This window comes from Bubalus kerabau, chromosome 9 (assembly GCF_029407905.1).
Source record: "Bubalus kerabau isolate K-KA32 ecotype Philippines breed swamp buffalo chromosome 9, PCC_UOA_SB_1v2, whole genome shotgun sequence".
Lineage (NCBI taxonomy): Eukaryota > Metazoa > Chordata > Mammalia > Artiodactyla > Bovidae > Bubalus > Bubalus kerabau.
In genome coordinates this window covers 64,020,950-64,041,399 of record NC_073632.1, presented here as the reverse complement: position 1 = coordinate 64,041,399, position 20,450 = coordinate 64,020,950, and the positions used below count along the sequence as shown (strand labels likewise).

Genomic DNA, 20,450 nt, shown 5'->3' with positions numbered 1-20,450 from the left:
TTCTGGAGTTGAGCTGTAGGAGTTGCTTGTATATTTTTGAGATTAGTTGTTTGTCAGTTGCTTCATTTGCTATTATCTTCTCCCATTCTGAAGGCTGTCTTTTCACCTTGCTAATAGTTTCCTTTGATGTGCAGAAGCTTTTAAGTTTAATTAGGTCCCATTTGTTTATTTTTGCTTTTATATCCAATATTCTGGGAGATGGGTCATAGAGGATCCTGCTATGATGTATGTCAGAGAGTGTTTTGCCTATGTTCTCCTCTAGGAGTTTTATAGTTTCTGGTCTTACGTTGAGATCTTTAATCCATTTTGAGTTTATTTTTGTGTATGGTGTTAGAAAGTGTTCTAGTTTCATTCTTTTACAAGTGGTTGACCAGATTTCCCAGCAGCACTTGTTAAAGAGATTGTCTTTAATCCATTGTATATTCTTGCCTCCTTTGTCAAAGATAAGGTGTCCATATGTGCGTGGATTTATCTCTGGGCTTTCTATTTTGTTCCATTGATCTATATTTCTGTCTTTGTGCCAGTACCATACTGTCTTGATAACTGTGGCTTTGTAGTAGAGCCTGAAGTCAGGTAGGTTGATTCCTCCAGTTCCATTCTTCTTTCTCAAGATCGCTTTGGCTATTCGAGGTTTTTTGTATTTCCATACAAATTGGGAAATTATTTGTTCGAGCTCTGTAGCACCTGGAATTTAAATACAAGCTTGTATTCCTTCAATTAACTGAATCTTAGAATAAGTGGAGAATTAGTTGAAAAAAACTTTGGGATACATATTTGAAAATAATACCTCATTTAGGTCTCTTTGATGTATATATAATTTGACAAGTTTATTTATTTGCTTATTTTTAAAAAGGTTTCAGGTAGAAAAATTGCTGACTAAAAATAGAGGGGAAAAGTGATATCTTGAAGACAAGTGTCTTTCCCAGGTATGTAAAGTCAATTATAATAGCTTCATTTAAATTTAGAAGGAAAGAAAATAAAAACATAAAAAATGAGTCTGGTGGGAATTATGTTAGGTAATCATTAAAAGAAGCTCAAAATGTGGGTGGAGATGTGAACAGGGAGTCATACCATCATTCTTATTTTATAATCTAATCTCTGGGAATTTGCAAAGAGAATGTATAATTGCTTTTCTGTATCAAAACTATGTGAAATACAGCCATAATTACATAATATTTTATATCTTAGTAAAATAAAAAAGACCAAAGGCATGGTTTCAATGGTCAGTGTTAACTCAGGTTAACTGTCTTTTTAAAAATTTCAGGTCATAGAGTCAATTTTAAGTCAAAGAGATTGAAGTTAGATATTAGTACTTGAAAATTAAGATAAAACCTAAAGTACCTACATGGATTTGACTAATATGTTTGTGAATTTGTATATATCAAGTTTAATCATGCCATTTAGAATAAATGAAGTCTGGATAAAATTTAGTTTGAACTAGATAGATGCAATTATCCCTGAACTTTTGCTGCCAGGAAGCTGTTTAACGATGTGGTACCGGAAGTATCAAGTCACTTCCCAATATAGTGTCAACTTTCTTGGAAATGAGATGAGAAATTGCTTTCCCCAACAAAGGGAGCAGACAATGCACCCCTGCCTGTCACTGACATATAGGAGATAATGTTGACTACAATTCAGAGCAAAGATTCCATTAAGAGTCGTTCAATAAGAAGAGATGCTATTTGCAAAAACAAAATGAGACAAAACAAAATAAGACAGACCTTCACAAAGCATAAATGAAGGAAGAAGAGCTTTATTAAATTAAGATGTTAAAAGTTTTCTTTAAAGTTAACTCTTAAATCCATTACAAATGTATTAACAAAACCAATGATACAAAATAACCACTAACACAGGTAAAAACTGTGGAACAAGGAACTTTGTCAGAGACTGACAGAACAACAGCAAAACTTGGGCAGTAAAGAGAAACAGGCCAACTAGACCACAAGGGGAAAACTCAACCACTGGAAATTGGTAGTATTTATGGTTCTTATTATAACAATAAACAAAGGTGTATATTTTTCCACGGTAAAATATTGGCTTAAGTGTTTTCCAGAAATCATATTTTTTCTTTAAATATCTCAAGTTATTTATCCCAAGTATTAATACCCATAGATCATTCGACAGGGGGAATGAAGATTAAATAGTAAAAGGGAAAAATCCAGATATTGGTGATTATGTGAAGGAACTGGCACTCACATTGCTAGAGATAACATGACAACATGTAGAAAACATTTAAGTTTTTAGATTCTAGGACAGAACAATTTCTCTCCTGGAATTGCTCCTAGGGAATAATAAGACTAAGAATAAATATTCCTATATTAGAATATTCATTGTAATTTTCAATTATGAAAAAAAAAATGGGTATGATGGTTAATTTTATGTCAACTTGATTAGACCATGGGGTGCCCAGATATTTCGCTAAACATTATTTAGGGTGTGTCCATGAGGGTATTTAATAAATTTAAGTCAGTGGACATGAGTAAATCATATTGTTCTCCCTATTGAGGGTGGGCCTCATATAGTTAGTTGAAGGTCTGCACAGAACAAAAGTCTGAGTAAGGACAATTCACTCTCTCTGCCTGTCTTTGAACTGGGCTAGTAGTGAGCCCTTCTCTGCCTTTGGACACAGACTCAGACAGGTACTACACCATTAGTTCTCCTGGGTCTCAAACTTGCTGACTGCAGATCTTGGTACTTCTCAGCCTCCATGATTGCTTGAGCTAATTCTTTATAAATACTCTCTTCATTTATTTTCTATAATTATATATATATGCCTACTGGCTCTATTTCTCTGGAGAACCCTTAGTAGTACAAGGGGTAATCTAAAATTCTTCAAAAACAGATAATGGATTAAAAATTTACACTGATGAGTACAAACACAGAAAACCTAGAATTAAACACTGACTCTCAAATACTCTATACTATTTTCAGAATCTTACTATTAAAATAGACTTTTATGCACAATCCTCTCCATATTAAATCAAGTAAGCTTTTACTTTCCTCTCTAAGGTATTGCCTGGATTGTTTGCCTGATACATTACTTACCAACTATAGTGGATTAAAGATGGCCAAAAAGTTGTCACTCCCTTCTGAGAAGTGCACTGTAATTCATCATCTCACTGACTCTAGACTTCACGTGTATCTTCTGTGACCAACAGAATATTATGGAAATAATGATGTGCCAGTTCTGGGTATTCTTTAAGAAACTTTTGTTTTCTGTCTTTTGTAATATAGTCATCATGCAGTCACATGTGAAGGTTCTTAGGGCAGACCACTGCAGTCTCCTTTTAAGCAAACCTCCTAATCTCTAAGCTAAAGCTAGAATCAAGTTTCTAGCCCAAAGAGTAAGTCATCTTCAAGTTGACCCACCAGTTTCAGTTGAGCCCCCTGAGCTGAGGTTACATAGAATACAGTGGAAGTGAGAAATAGATTTAAGGGACTAAATCTGATAGACAGAGTGCCTGATGAACTATGAATGGAGGTTCCTGACATGGTACGGGAGACAGGGATCAAGACCATTGTCATGGAAAAGGAATGCAAAAAAGCAAAAATGGCTTTCTGAGGAGGCCTTAAAAATAGCTATGAAAAGAAGAGAAGTGAAAAGCAAAGGAGAAAAGGAAAGATATTCCCATTTGAAGCAGAGTTCCAAAGAATAGCAAGGAGAGATAAGAAAGCCTTCCTCAGTGATCAGTGCAGAGAAATAGAGGAAAACAACAGAATGGGAAAGACTAGAAAGTAATTAGCTTCTAATTAAAATAAATAAATTTAAATTAAAAAAAAAAAAAAAACAAGACTAGCGATCTCTTCAAGAATATTAGAGATACCAAGGGAACATTTCATGCAAAGATGGGCTTGATAAAGGACAGAAATAGTATGGACCTAACAGAAGCAGAAGATATTAAGAACAGGTGGCAAGAATGCATAGAAGAACTGTACAAAAAAGATCTTCATGACCCAGATAATCACAATGCTGTGATCACTCACCTAGAGCCAGACATCCTGTAATGTGAAGTCAAGTGGGCCCTAGAAAGCATCACTATGAACAAAGCTAGTGGAGGTGATGGAATTCCAGTTAAGCTCTTTAAATTCCTGAAAGATGATGCTGTGAAAGTGTTGCACTCAATATGCCAGCAAATTTGGAAAACTGAGCATTGGCCATAGGATTGGAAAAGGTCAGTTTTCATTCTAATCCCAACGAAAGGCAAATGCCAAAGAATGCTCAAACTACCACACAATCATCTCACATGCTAGTAAAGTAATACTCAAAATTCTCCAAGCCATGCTTCAGCAATATGTAAACTGTGAACTTACAAATGTTCAAGCTGGTTTTAGAAAGGGCAGAGGAACCAGAGATCAAATTGCCAATATCTGTTGGATCATCGAAAAAGCAAGAGAGTTCCAGAAAAACATCTATTTCTGTTTTATTGACTATGCCAAAGCCTTTGACTGTGTGGATCACAATAAACTGTGGAAAATGAAAGAGATGGGAATACCAGACCACCTGACCTGCCTCTTGAGAAACCTGCATGCAGGTCAGGAAGCAACAGTTAGAACTGGACATGGAACAACAGACTGGTTCCAAGTAGGAAAAGAAATATGTCAAGGCTGTATATAGTCACCCTACTTATTTAACTTATATGTAGATTACATCTTGAGAAATGCTGGGCTGGAAGAAGCACAAGCTGGAATCAAGATTGCCAGGAGAAATATCAATAACCTCAGTTATGCAGATGACACCATCCTTATGGCAGAAAGTAAAGAGGAACTAAAAAGTCTCTTGATGAAAGTGGAAGAGGAGTGTGAAAAGGTTGGCTTAAAGCTCAACATTCAGAAAATGAAGATCATGGCATCCGATCCCATCACTTCATGGGAAATAGATAGGGAAACTGTAGAAATAGTGTCAGACTTTATTTTTTGGGGCTCCAAAATCACTGCAGGTGATTATAGCCATGAAATTAAAGATATTATGACCAACCTAGATAGCATATTAAAAAGCAGAGATATTACTTTGCTAACAAACGTCCCTCTAGTCAAGGCTATGGTTTTTCCAGTGGTCATATATGGATACTAGAGTTGGATTGTGAAGAAAGCTGAGCACCGAAGAATTGATGCTTTTGAACTGTGGTGTTGGAGAAGACTCTTGAGAGTCCCCTGGACTGCAAGGAGATCCAACCAGTCCATTCTAAAGGAGATCAGTCCTGGGTGTTCATTGGAAGGACTGATGTTGAAGCTGAAACTCCAATATTTTGGCCACCTCATGCAAAGTGTTGATTCATTGGAAAAGACCCTGATGCTGGTTGGGGTTGGGGGCAGGAAGAGAAGGAGATGACAGAGGATGAGATGGCTGGATGGCATCACTGACTCTACGCACATGAGTTTGAGTGAACTCCGGGAGTTGGTGATGGACAGGGAGGCCTGGGGTGCTGCAGTTCATGGGGTCGCAAAGAGTCAGACGCGACTGAGCAACTGAACTGAACTCAACTGAACTGATAGTTATTTCGCAATTAACTGTTTTCCTCTATTTCATGTGCATTTTTTTTTCAAATGGTATTAGGCTATTGCTCTATCAACACTTATTAAGCTGTTTATCCCACTTTTTAACAAATAAAACTATTTTTTGTTAGAAGTACTGTAAAGGAAATATTGAGACACTGAGAGCCCCATAATCTGAGAGAATCTGGGGAATTCTGCTACAAATCCTTACAGAATGCTATTTGTTTCATAAAATAAACATTCAATTCATTATAAAAATGTTTATAATAAAATGTTTAAGTTAAAAATAATATGCAAAATAATTTATATAACATACAGTATTCTTGTATGGTCTGAATTCTATAAGATCTTAATGTAGATATACTTTTATTTTATATAAAAGATGAAAATATTTATGTTTATTTCTGGCTAATGAATTATGGAATGTATAAAACAAAACCTCAGGCTCTGAGGACAGATTCTTCCTCTAAATTTGATAATTTACTACTGATGCATCCATGTGTGCTCAGTTGCTCTAATCATGTCCTACTCTGCAACCCTATGGACTATAGCCTGCCAGGCTTCTCTGTCCATGGGAATCTCCAGGCAAGAATACTGGAGTGGGTTGCCATGCCCTTCTCCAGGGGATCTTCCAGATCCAGGGATCAAACTTGTGTTTCTTTTGTCTCCTACACTGCAGGTAGATTCTTTACCCATTGAACCACCTGGGAAGCCCAAAATGGATATAACTATAGAACCAAATTCATGGTGTTCTTATGGAAATTAGTGCTTAAAATTGTTATGGCAATAAGTAGCACACAATTCAATACATGTATGCAATGATTATTAGTATGCTTTGTTGTTGTTTAGTCTCTAAGCATGTCCAACTCTTTTGTGACCCCATGGACTGTAGCCCACCATCTCCTCTCTCCATGGGATTTCCCAAGCAAGAATACTGAAATGTGTTGACATTTCCTTCTCCAATTAGGATGCTTACTTATTTCTAATTCTTTCTTTACTCTTAATGAAATAAACTACTTTGTAATGCTAAATATTATTAGAAATGTTATTAATATTAAGGCAGAGTCATTCATGTTACTCCTCTATGGCTGGTATTTAATTGCTTTTTCCAGTTTCCTCCCTTTCTCTTTTTCCTCCCCATTCTCCTGAATTCTGATCTTGCTTAAGGAATATGATGGAAATACAGCCTTGGGTATCATACAATGAACTCTACTGAAACTGCATATTCTAAAAGGAACACTGGAACAAGACTGCCTTATATTTTAGCAAGGAGTTTTCTATGGTAATAAAGGAAGAAATAAATTGAATAAAGATCTGAAAATGAGCCTTGAATTTAGCTAGGAACAGTTCTACCTGTAGATGGGAAGATTTAGGTGGAGAGATTCAAAGTAAGAAAAGATGTGGTGCCACAAATGAGTCTTGGCAAGTGGTGAGGAATGAGAGCGACTGGAGAGTAGGCTCCGATGTCCGGTTCACATTTGTGCCATTTCTGTTTAGGAATGTATGTATGTTGGGGAAGCCCTCTGGTGGCTCAGCAGTAAAGAATCTTCCTGCCAGTGAAAGAGACTCAGATTTGAATCTTGGATTTAGAAGATCCCCGGAGAAGGAAATGGGAATCCACTCGTTTTCTTGCCTGAGAAATTTCATGGAGAGAGGAGCCTGGTGGGGTTGACGAGAGTTGAACACGACTTAGCGACTAAACACACACACACACGGAACATGTATGTGTATATATGTGTATGTACATTAGCGTGGGTTTATGTGTATGTGTGTGTTGTGTAGGGAACACCTAGTTTAAATATAGTTAGGCAACTCTTCCTTTTGATGCTTGTCATTATCATATAGGATTATTGTACCTGTACATAAGTGTAAATTTAACTCACCTAAGATTATAAGGTTAATGGGTTTGAGGAAACATGTTTTAATATTGATCAGGAAAAACAAAATGTCCTTCTGCCTTACTGGAGCCTAAGAGTAAAGACTTCCAAAGTATGGCCTGTGAGTTTACTTCACAATCTAAATATTGAACAAGTCTATTCTTAAATTCATGATGTATAAAGATATTAGGAAAATGTAAATTATTTGCTTTGCTTTAGTGCAAAATGATACTGAAATGTCATCTATAATAATGATGTAAATTTTATTTTATTATTTATTTAAGCAAAAATATGACTTACAACTATATGGAATGCTTAAATGTGACATGAATCATGAAGCTGATATATGACTAACTAAAGTTTGTGAAACACTGCATTAAGAGAATGGATTTGACAAATTAGAGGAACAGGAGCATGAAAGTGATGAATAATACTATGTCCTGAATATTTTGATGGAGGGATTAAATAGCTTTGTTCTCCCTGTAACTTCACTTTCCTAGTTTACCGAAAATACTTACAGTGCCTTGCCTTTGATGTGTGATATTGTTCATGTGTCACAGCAAAGGCCAGTTTTTGACTGGTGATTTTTTCCAGATGACTAGCAAGGGCATTAGGGGTTCCACCCCAGCTTGCATCAGTCACCCAAGAGGGCACACCTTCCTGCCACTCATCTCATCTGATTAACACTCCACAGGCTGATAAATATGCTCCCTTTCCTAGAATTTTTAATTTTCATAAGAAGGGCATATCTCAATGCACATAGTATCTGTCATTATAGAGCAAGACTTGCACAGTAAAAATTTTGAGTTCTTCCCAACTCTAGTCAATTTCAGTAAGTACTTGTTCTATCATTCTTGACAAAGATAAAACATATTTTTGAAGCAGGAAATTAGTTAATGCATAACTAAAAGCCCTGAGTTTTATATAAGTATTGCAGATATGCTTGAAAACTGGAAATGTTTCCAAAATAGTTTTGTGACATTCTAATGTCACAATATTAAACATTTCTAATTTTTCTAATATTTATTGCCACTTCAAATTCCATTACTTCTCAAGTAGCATTAACATCCGACTGGGTGGGAGGGAGATTCAATAGGAGGGGACGTATGTATAGTTATGGCTGATTCACATTGTAGTATGGCAGAAGTCAACACAATACTGTAACGCAATTATCATCCAATTAAAAACAAATTTTTAAAAAAGTAAAAAAGAGAGTAATTTTCAAGATAACTGGAAAACTGTATCTTATACATTATTAAAATAAATATGAAACTTTAAGAAAATGCAAAGCTATAACTCATAAGTTCTAAGTCTATTCTGGTCAATATAATGTAAAACATGCCATGCTTCTTTAGATGTCTCTTAATAAGATGTTAATTTCCACAGGGGGAATGATTCTAGTAAATGTTGTCCATGGGTGTATACTTATCTTCTCTTAATCTTCTATATAAAGTCTTTATGTTAATAAGAGGAAAAATGTATTCCAGTAGTAACCATCCATTATCATCTTTCCCGCTCCTCTACCCTGGAAGAGTAACAAGCTTGTTAAGAAGAACAGATAAACAGCATGGCAGTGAACACAACTTCTCCTCCTTACTATTATTTATGATAATTATAAAATATTTTTATGTTATCTGTGAAGGCTTAAAGATATAAAAATAAAATCATGTATTTTTAATTCATTAATAATTTCCCTAATAATTGTTTTAGCAATTCCCAATAATTGTTTTCTTTTTGGAAAACATTTATAAGAACATAAATACTTTTAAGTTAACTCAAAAGTGTAATTTTTTTTGTTGTCTCATTAATAAAATGGACACTGTCTACAGTAACAATTTTGCATAAACTCAGTTAATATCTTTAATTTGCCTTACCAAGCAATTTTGAAGTATCAGCAACTCATATAGGTTCTTGAAAAAATGTACTTCTGTATCAGAAATACTCATAGTAGAATTAGGAGAAATTTAGTAAAGACTAAAGCAGAATTAGCATTCCCCTGTGTGACAGAAAAATTATTTTAAATATAGAGACACTGTCATCAGTTTGTACAATTTTAAGCTCCACCCCCCACTCCGCCAAGTGCTACTGTTTTCTTCAAAGGAATGAAATGCTTTATCTTTTTGACAGAACAAATTGACTGGAAAATTACATACACCCTTCAGCAGATGTTCTTTCCACTTTGTTTGGAAATATGTACTGCTGTACAGTGTTTCCAAGACCCATGTGGAGATAGGTTTGAAGGCTGCAATCAATGTAGGCTGCGTCTACTTCAATGTAGGCAAAGGTTACTCCTAGTGATTCTTTGGTGGACACTCAAAGACAATTTGAGCTACAAAATAAAACTATTTCCTACTTTTTAAAAATTATTAAAACATCCAAAGAATTTAAGCTGTTCAAACTAACCCTAAAAAGTTAAGCATTTCCCTACTCATGTGAAATGTCAAGGTCCAAATTACTAGAAATGCATTTGCCATAATGAATGAGTCGAAGTTAAGATTGTCAGAAAGTGAAGAATAGGAAAAAGAAACCAATTGTGACTTGCAATCCCCTGCATCATGTCTTTATTGATGTGGCATACTGATCGGTGGAAGTCAGATGGCGTCTTAAGTATTACAATGCATATCATTGAGTTAAGCATCTGTATAACAGTCTGAGGAGAAGGCAATGGCAATCCATTCCAGTACTCTTGCCTGGAAAATCCCATGGATGGAGGAGCCTTGTGGGCTGCAGTCCATGGAATTTCGAAGAGTCGGACACCACTGAGCACCTTCAATTTCACTTTTCACTTTCCACTTTCATGCATTCAGTTCAGTTCAGTTCGGTCACTCAGTCATGTCCGACTCTTTGCGACCCCAAGAACCACAGCATGCCAGGCTTCCCTGTCCATCACCAACTCCCAGAGTTCACTCAAACTCATGTCCATCGAGTTGGTGATGCCATCCAGCCATCTCATCCTCTGTCGTCCCCTTCTCCTCCTGCCTCCAATCCCTCCCAGCATCAGGGTCTTTTCCAATGAGTCAACTCTTCGCATGAGGTGGCCAAAATATTGGAGTTTCATGCATTAGAGAAGGAAATGGCAACCCACTCCAGTATTCTTGCCTGGAGAATCCCAGGGACAGAGGAGCCTGGTGGGCTGCCATTTATGTGGTTGCACAGAGTCGGACAGGACTGAAGCGACTTAGCAGCAGCAGCAGCATAAAAGTCTGAATTGTCATCCAGCTCTCTGTGAACAGTACACTGAAGCTTAGTGTCATTCAGTTCAGTTCAGTAGCTCAGTTGGGTCCCACTCTTTGCGACCTCAAGAACCTCAGCAGGCCAGGCTTCCCTGTCCATCACCAACTCCTGGAGTCCACCCAAACCCATGTCCATTGAGTCGGTGATGCCATCCAACCATCTCATCCTCTGTCATCCCATCTCCTCCTGCCCTCAATCTTTCCCAGCATCAGGGTCTTTTCAAATGAGTCAGCTCTTCGCATCAGGTGGCCAAAGTATTAGAGTTTCAGCTTCAACATCAGTCCTTCCAACGAACACTCAGGACTGATCTCCTTTAGGATGGACTGTTTGGATCTCCTTGCAGTCCAAGGGACTCTCAAGCGTCTTCTCCAACACCACAGTTCAAAAGCATCAATTCTTCTGTGCTCAGCTTTCTTTATAGTCCAACTCTCACATCCATACATGATCACTAGAAAGTCACTTAATGCTAAATGGTATTCATCTACATAGTCTGTTTCTCTGTCTAGCATGGTAAACTTGTATTTGTATTTCATCTTGCTATTTTTAAGGCTTTGCAAAAGTGTATTTTGCCATGCAGTTAAAACCAAAAAAAAAAAAAAAAAGTAACCTAACCAGCTCTCAGTAAAAGGCTATCAATGTACAAAAATAAATTCCATATAAAAAACATCTCAAGGGAGGTATTCACACTCCCAACACATTGCAAATTCTTAGCAACTCTATGGAATGCATTGATATTTTCAGATAAAGAGATCATTTTTAGAAAAGAGGAGTGAGCCACCCTAGAAGTAGAAGAGATGTTTTAATGGTAATTCCAATAGTTATAGTAAGTCAGAAAAATATCAAAATAATATTGGTGTAAACTAAAATAATGATTGCCACAGTAACATGATTTATAGACAGGAACAGTTCTATACATGAGCTTTAATTATGTAAGCTGGGTTTCTACTGGATTCATTTTGATATTTGGCAAAACTAATACAATTATGTAAAGTTTAAAAATAAAATAAAATTAGTTTTGCCAAATATCAAAATGAATCCGCCACAGGTATACATGTGTTAACTAATACAGTTATGTAAAGTTTAAAAATAAAATAAAATTAAAAAAAAAAAATAAAAAATAAAATAAAATTAAAAAAACAAACAAACAAACAGTTCTTAGAAATGATCACCTTCTAAAAGGAAATACTCAGAATGATAGTTCAATCTGAAGAGATTTTCTGATAAATAATTAAGATTTTATTTGTGTGATTTCTTCCTTTTGCTTTATCTTAAGCCCAGGAATAAAAGAAAAATTTTTTTCACCATTTTTTCTTGAGTCAGGGTTTTGTACTGATAAAGAGCTAGACTTGCCTCCAAAATACTTACGGTCTACTTCATGCTTTTCCAGTAATTAAAAGTGATTCATTATTCAAGTCATTCTCTGGATGCTATGCTTCCCAATTGTAAAATTATGGAGTTACTAGGCTCTCCCTAAGATCCACTAGGCACAGTGGAACAGAAGTTCAGAGACACTAGCAGAAGGGAATTTTTGGGCAGGCTATCAAGTAATATGGATTTTATTCTCTAGGTGAGGGGCCTCTTAATATGTTTCAACCACAGCGGCAACATCAGTTATCAATGCCTCAAAGCTACAGGTTTGAAGAAAGCTCAACAAAGTAAAATTGACTTATGACAGTTATGACTACTAAGTAATAACTGATAGAAAAAAACTACATTTTGTATGATGTTATTAAATAGGTAGAATGAAAAGAAAAATCAGCTGGGAAAAATACATAGAAAGTGGATTTTTTTCCTTTGATTTCTGCTTCATTTCCCATGATGGTAAAGATTTTCTTGAAATACCCTATTTCCACCCCCCGCCCCAAGGAGCAAATAGGTTCTTTTGAGATGTGATTTGGTTTTATCTGCTTTCATATGCCATGATTTTAAAAAGCCTTTTGTTTTATTTGTATAATTATCTGTGTATCATCATTTAAATATATGTTAAATTGTTCTTTTTCTTATATAGAAAGAAACAATTGAATCTGGTGAATTTCTGAGAATATTCTATTATAATTATATCAGTACTACATTAAGTATTCTCAGTTTAGTAAAGCCTCTGAGACTCACTACAAAATTAGAATGCCTTTCTCTAGATCAGTGGCTAAACTACACTAATAGCCTAATCCCCTTCTTTTTTTAAACACACCCTTTTTTAAAGCTTATAAAAAAGCTTTTAAAGTTAAAAAAAAAACAAAAACAACTTTTTTTTTAAGCTCACCCTTGTAGCTCAGCTGGTAAAGAATCTGCCTGTCATGTGGGAGATCTAGGTTCAATCCTTGGGTTGGGAAGATCCTCTGGAGAAGGGAAAGGCTACCCACTCCAGTATTCTGGCCTGGAGAATTCCATGGACTGTATAATCCATGGGGTCACAAGGAGTCGGACATGACTGAGCGACTTTTACACTACCAGCAAAATAAACATAGAATATAACTTCTGAGTAATAAGGACATCTGGTAGCGCTATTACTATTTTTCCTTTGAATACTCTGAAAACTTAGGCAATGTAAACAGAAAGCTCTAACTAATGTTAAACCTACTAAAATCTACATTATTATTTATCACTACACGTGCTTCACACATTACACTTTAAACCACACACGGTTGTGATGAGATTTCAAACTTATCATTGTTTTGGAAAATATGTGGGCAAAGCAAATACAAGTGAAAAAACAATAGCCCTCAAAGCAATAACAGCATTGTTTCAAAATGATAATACCATATCACAAAAGACTTTTTACCATATCTAAAAAACTTTCATGAATTATAATTTCTCTTAAATCAAATAGGTAAATACTCCATGCTTTTCTTTTAAAATAATATCTTTGTTTCTACTACTAGTAAAAAATGAATCAACCTAAAGATTTTTATAATCTGGCATATAAGGAGTATTACCATTTTTATGGGATAATCACCTTGCTTAGGTTTTTGTTTTTTTCACATATACATAGTAATTCTTAAACTTGCAATTATTTAAAAAATAGTAATGTGGGTGGGCAATACTTTTTTCTCAGAGGCAAAAACTCTTAACTGTTTAATAAAAGTTCCAGATAAAGTACAAAAAACTCACCATAAAATGGGATGTTCAACCATGATAGAATAAAAAAAAAAAAAAGCCTGACTCTATAGTGAGATAAAAATTCATGTTTCTATAGTCCCATGGCTCTTTAAAGCTGAAGATTACTGGATGAATTTCAACAAAAGAAATTCAGTTTATTCAGGGCTTCATCCACTCATACCCTGTATCTCTGATTTAGATTGCTTTATACAACTCTTTGACTTGAAATACATTATCCATCAAATCTTTTTCCTATCATCTGACTGGAATGAATATTATCTATTTTGCTATGTGCTCTTTCTGTTTTAATCCACCTCTATTTCCAAACACCAGCATATATGTTTGTTCAGCAAGCCTTGATTTTGTCTGATCATCAGTCCAATTATTTACACATCATTTAAATTTTAATAACTTAAATGATAGGAATTTAAAGAATAATGGGGCTCAGTAGAAGTTAGTAAATATTCTCTTGCTAGAGATCTTCACACATCATATGAGTTAACACTACATTGACCAAAGTGTGTATGATTACCCTGTACTTGGTAAAATTCTGGAGATGCCTGCTTCCTGCCTACAGTTGACAGGCATCAGGACACTTAAAACTGGAAGGTGGGCAGATTTCTCAGGGAGTTCTATAACTAAAGTGTAAACAGGGTCTCACTCAACTTTCTGTAATAAACAAAATGAATACATCAAAATATTTGATATATGTAAATGAAAAGTAAAAGCTTTAACTACTTAAAATCAAACTAGTATTATTTTCTCCTTATATATTCTCCTCAACCAAGTTCGTTTAGTTTATAAAACATATGAAAAACCTTAAGAATTCACTATGTCCGGGGTTTTTTCCCATTCTCTAATGTATTTAATGTTCTCAGTTTCAAGAGTCCAGTTTTAGGAATATCCTTGAGATTTCTTCAAGGTCAAAGGTACTGCATAAACCATGGCAGAGACTCCCTTTACTACTATGGATTACTGCCAACATTCTCAGTGTAAATTATCTTGCACAGAGATAAGGGTCTATGAGAACTAAGAGGATTTAGAGTTTAGAAGTGCATTACAGAAAAAATGTGATCTTAGTGTTGTTCTCCTTTAAACAGTAATCTACAAGTGCAATGCTCAAAATTCTTCAAGTTAGGCTTCAATAGTGTGTGAATCGAGAACTTCCAGATGTACAAGCTGGATTTCGAAAAGGTAGAGGAACCAGAGATCAAATTGTCAACATCAGCTGGATCATAGAAAAAGCAAGAGAATTCCAGAAAAACATCTACTTCTGTTTCACTCACTATGCTCAAACCTTTGACTGTGTGGATCACAATAAACTGTGGAAAACTGTAAAAGAGATGGAAATACCAGACTATTTTACTTGCCCCTGAGAAACCTGTATGCAGGTCAAGAAGCAACAGAATCAGACATGGAACAACAGAAAGGTTCAAAATTGGGAAAGGAGTATGTCAATACTGCATATTTCCACCTGCTTATTTAACTTATATGCAGAGTGCATCATGTGAAATTCTGGGCTGGATGAAGCACAAGCTGGAATCAAGACTGCTGTGAGAAATATCATTAACCTCAGATATGCAGATGAAACCACTCATGGCAGAAATTGAAGAGGAGCTAAAGAGCCTCTTGATGAAGGCAAAAGAGGAGAGTGAAAAAGTTGGCTTAAAACTCAACATTCAAAATAATGAAGATCATGGCATCCGATCCCATCACTTCATGGCAAATAGATGGGGAAAATGGAAACAGTGACAGACTTTATTTTGGGGGGGCTCCAAAATCACTGAAGATGGTGACTGCAGAGTCAGACACAACTGAGCAACTGAACAACAACAAGGAGAGTAAATAAGCCAATTGAAAATTTATGTTACTCTCAGATGTGTTAGGTCTCATCATCATATTTTATTTAAAAAGGAAAATAAATGAATAGAGCACATTTAGAACACACAAAGCTAGTATTCTAAGTGGGTGTTCAGATGTATTAAAGCCATTTATAATAATAGAAACCTAATTTGACATAAAAATAATAGTCAAGGAAACTCAGTTGTTTTATCTTTGATTATACAGAAGTACTTTGAAAAAAATAACTTTTAAGCAATTCATGTAATAGAAAAATAGGTGGTATTTATTTGAAATTGATAAATATTTCCAATTGACTATTGAATTTGCATAGAAAAAACACAAAAGGGTCTTGTGTGTGTGTGTTTGTATGTTTTGGGGACAATGAATTATAGTGAGACAATATATAGCATAAAGATGACAAAGGTAAAATAACAAAAGGAAAATAAATATGTTCTTCTGCTAAAGATGGGTCAAAAAGCTGTTAAGAAAAAAATAGTCAAAGATACTATAGAGGGTATTCTGTGGGTCATGCTTTTATCTATACTCTATCTCCCTTTTAAGTGAACATTTAATAATTACACTGAAAATTATTCCATGGTGCAAATATAAGCTCACAGATGTATAAAAATGGACAATAAATGCTATTCTACAAATATATACACATTGGTGGTTTTATTCTCTGGGGAAAATTTTCCTTTCCTGAATATTGCTATTGTAAAAACTCATTAATTTGAAAAATGGAATATTTTGAAAAAAATAATTTGATTAATTTATCTAAAATTAACATCTTGTGCTAACTAAAAAAAGCAGTTATCTTCTTTTCATTAAAGGAAATCATAGATCATTTGCAATTTTCAGCTTGACTAGATCAGAGTATAAAATGGAATACTGTCATTTTAAATATATAATTATATTTATTAATAATATCATCAGTTTCAGGCAAGCATTATTTCATTAAAGTAGTTATAATGAACTATGCTGGAAAAGACTCTGATGCTGGGAGGGATTGGGGGCAGGAGGTGAAGGGGACGACAGAGGATGAGATGGCTGGATGGCATCACTGACTCGATGGACATGAGTTTGGGTAAACTCCGGGAGTTGGTAATGGACAGGGAGGCCTGGTGTGCTGCAGTTCATGAGGTTGCAAAGAGTCAGATACGACTGAGTGACTGAACTGAACTGAACTGAATGAACTATCCAATATTCAGAGATATTCAGTTCAGTTCAGTAACTTAGTCGTGTCCAACTCTTTGCAATCCCATGAACCGCAGCACGCCAGGCCTCCCTGTCCGTCACTAAATCCCGGAGTCCATGCAAACCCATGTCCATCGAGTCGATGATGCCATCCAACCATCTCATCCTCTGTCGTCCCCTTCTCCTCCTGCCCTCAATCTTTCCCAGCATCAAGGTCTTTTCCAATGAATCAGCTTTTCACATCAGGTGGCCAAAGTATTAGAGTTTCAGCCTCAGCATCAGTCCTTCCAATGACACCCAGGACTGATCTCCTTTAGGATGGACTGGTTGGACCTCCTTGCAGTCCAAGGGACTCTCAAGAGTCTTCTCCAACACCACCATTCAAAAGCATCAATTCTTCGGTGCTCAGCTTTATTTATAGTCCAACTCTCACATCTATACATGATGACTGGAAAAACCATAACCTTGACTAGATGGACCTTTGTTGGCAAAGTAATGTCTTTGCTTTTGAATATGCTGTCTAGGTTGGTCATAACTTTCGTTCCAAGGAGTAAGCATCTTTTAATTTCCTGGCTGAAATCTCCATCTGCAGTGATTTTGGAGCCCAGAAAAATAAGTCAGCCACTGTTTCCACTGTTTTCCCATCTATCTGCCATGAAGTAATGGGACTGGATGCCATGATCTTAGTTTTCCGAATGTTGAGCTTTAAGCCAACTTTTTCACTCTCCTCTTTCACTTTCATCAAGAGGCTCTTTAGTTCTTCTTCACTTTCTGCCACAAGGGTGATGTCATCTGCATATCTGAGGTTATTGATATTTCTCCCGGCAAACTTGATTCCAGTTTGTGCTTCTTCCAGCCCAATGTTTCTCATGATGTACCCTGCATATAAGTTAAATAAGCAGGGTGACAATATGCAGTCTTGACGTACTCCTTTTCCTATTTGGAACCAGTCTGTTGTTCCATGTCCAGTTCTTTTTTTTTTTTTTTTCCACATCCTCTCTAGCATTTATTGTTTGTTGACTTTTTTTTAAATTTAATTTAATTTTTTTTTTTTTTTTTTTTTTTTACCCAGTTCTAACTGTTGCTTCCTGATCTGCATATAGGTTTCTCAAGAGGCAGGTCAGGTGGTCTGGTATTTCCCATATCTTTCAGAATTTTCCACAGTTTATTGTGATCCAAAGAGTCAAAGGCTTTGGCATAGTCAATAAAGAAGAAATAGATGTTTTTCTGGAACTCTCTTGCTTTTTCCATGATCCAGCAGATGTTGGCAATTTGATCTCTCATTCCTCTGCCTTTTCTAAAACCAGCTTGAACATCTGGAAGTTCATGGTTCACGTAATGCTGAAGCCTGGCTTGGAGAATTTTGAGCATTACTTTACTAGCATGTGAGATGAGTGCAATTGTGCAGTAGTTTGAGATTTCTTTGGCATTGCCTTTCTTTGGGATTGGAATGAAAACTGACAGAGATATTGAGTTCAGTTCAGTTCAGTTCAGTCACTCAGTCATGTCTGACTCTTTGTGACCCCATGAATTGCATCATGCCAGGCCTCCCTGTCCATCACCAACTCCTGGAGTTCACCCAAACCCATGTCCATCTAGTCTGTGATGCCATCCAGCCATCTCATCCTCTTTCATCCCCTTTTCCTCCTGCCCCCAATCCCTCCCATCATCAGAGTCTTGTCCAATGAGTCAACTCTTCTCATGAGGTGGCAAAAGTACTGGAGTTTCAGCTTTAGCATCAATCCTTCCAATGAACATCTGGGATTGATCTCCTTTAGGATGGACTGGTTGGATCTCCTTGCAGTCCAAGGGACTCTCAGGAGTTTTCTCCAACTTCACAGTTTGAAAGCATCAATCTTCGGTGCTCAGCTTTTTTCACAGTCCAACTCTCACATCCATACATGACCACTGGAAAAACCACAGCCTTCATTAGACTGAACTTTGCTGGCAAAGTAATGTCTCTGCTTTTTAACATGTTGTCTAGGTTAGCCATAACTTTCTTTCCAAGGAGCAAGTGTCTTTTAATTTCATGGCTGCAATCACCATCTGCAGTGATTTTGTTGGCCCCAAAAAATAAAGTCTGACACTGTTTCCACCGTTTCCCCATCTATTTCCCATGAAGTGATGGGACCAGATGCCATGATCTTCGTTTTCTGAATGTTGAGCGTTAAGCCAACTTTTTCACTCTCCTCTTTCACTTTCATCAAGAGGCTTTTTAGTTCCTCTTCACTTTCTGCCATAAGGGTGGTGTCATCTGCAGAGATATTAGAGATGCTTATTTATGTCTTTTTAATATTTATTTTTAATAAAAATTTATTCTTCTGAATATAGATTATCCATTCTGTAGAGAAATGTAATGTTTACACAGGAGTACATGGTTGCCTATTAGAACCAAGAGAATTCTCTTTTCCCTACATCTGTATATCTGCATTAATACATACATACAGGTCCACACACATACATACATATTTAAATTTTGAAGAGCATTTTAACCTAAGTAAATTGGTTGTGAAAGTTAGAAAACAATACCATATATCAAATGTGAAATATTAGGTCACAAAGAATTTCTCTGCTTTGTGTATTTTCTGGCAATAACTTTCTCCATGAAAAAGAGTGCTTAGGCACTATAAATTCACATCTTTTTGCTATTAAGCGCAGATTTCCAATAAAATTTTTCTAAATTTGTTAGACATGACACTAGCTCTTTCAAAGATAGGCCACAGACATAAATAAAAAATACAATTGAAATTATATTAACTATTCAATATTATCAATATTGAATAATGGCATATATTCAATGCCATTATTTGAAAAGTGAAGCAATAATTTTAAAACATCAATTTTTTATAATATAGAAATGAAGCCTTTTGGATTTTATTTTAAAAACTGGATGTTTATTCAGTATTTCCAATCTTCTAAATGTATCTGGTAAATAAGCATCTGTAGGCACAATATTACTTCCAGAAGAATAAAGTTACTAATGTTATTCCAGAAAAGAAACTGTGCCCTTTTATGCTTCTTTCTTTGAACCAGAAAATGGAAGGTATTCTAAACTAGATAGGAGAAGACTTAAATATCTCTACTACAGGAAATCAATATATATTTTATATATTTATATGTTGAGTAGGACTAAATGAAGGGAAAACATGGTGACACATCCATGATTATGAAATACAGCCTTGAAGTTTTACTTAAAACTATAGAAGCTAGTAAGAGTTCAACATTTTCTTGAGTGTACCAGTTCCTCAAACTCTTTTGAGTCTTTCTTTGATTACCACAGCTATAATGACAAATTTTATTAAAAGACCTTGATGAAGAAGATTATTATTTACCAATGTGTGTTTCATAACACTGGTCCTTAAAATATTTTAGGAGAAAAGGAGCTTTGTATTAAAGTTTATGCAATTCTGTATAAGATATCTTAAACTTGGTGACTTCTAATGCATATTTCCTTTTGACATTGCATCATGAGTATGTTTCAAGTATATTCACTAGTTTTTTAACACATTTGGACTAGCTTCATAGTCAACAAATATATAAAATATATATTTCATAATTCATCCATTTTCTACTGTTACCACAAAGATTTTCAAAAGCTTACTTTTATTAACAGTACTGTTCATAAAGTTTCATACATACTTCTGATGGTTTTCATGGAATAAAGCACTAAATTTGGAAAAAATAAAGGGTAATACTATTTGAGTACTGAAGCGT

The 20,450-nt window shown here is 35.5% G+C and overlaps 1 long non-coding RNA gene across 2 annotated transcripts in view; it reads left to right on the top strand.

The window, feature by feature from the left end:
- Window positions 1-237: 237 nt before the first annotated feature.
- The window catches only part of LOC129660032 (uncharacterized), a 32,302-nt gene continuing 12,089 nt past the window's right edge, over window positions 238-20,450 (top strand). Inside the window, exons 1-3 of one of the 2 annotated variants that reach the window (XR_008718319.1) lie at window positions 238-573; window positions 854-926; window positions 6,991-7,196. This is a non-coding gene — a long non-coding RNA (uncharacterized LOC129660032). Of the gene's footprint in view, window positions 574-853; window positions 927-6,990; window positions 7,197-20,450 lie in introns of those variants that run through there. The other variant, XR_008718318.1, reaches the window with a different exon arrangement.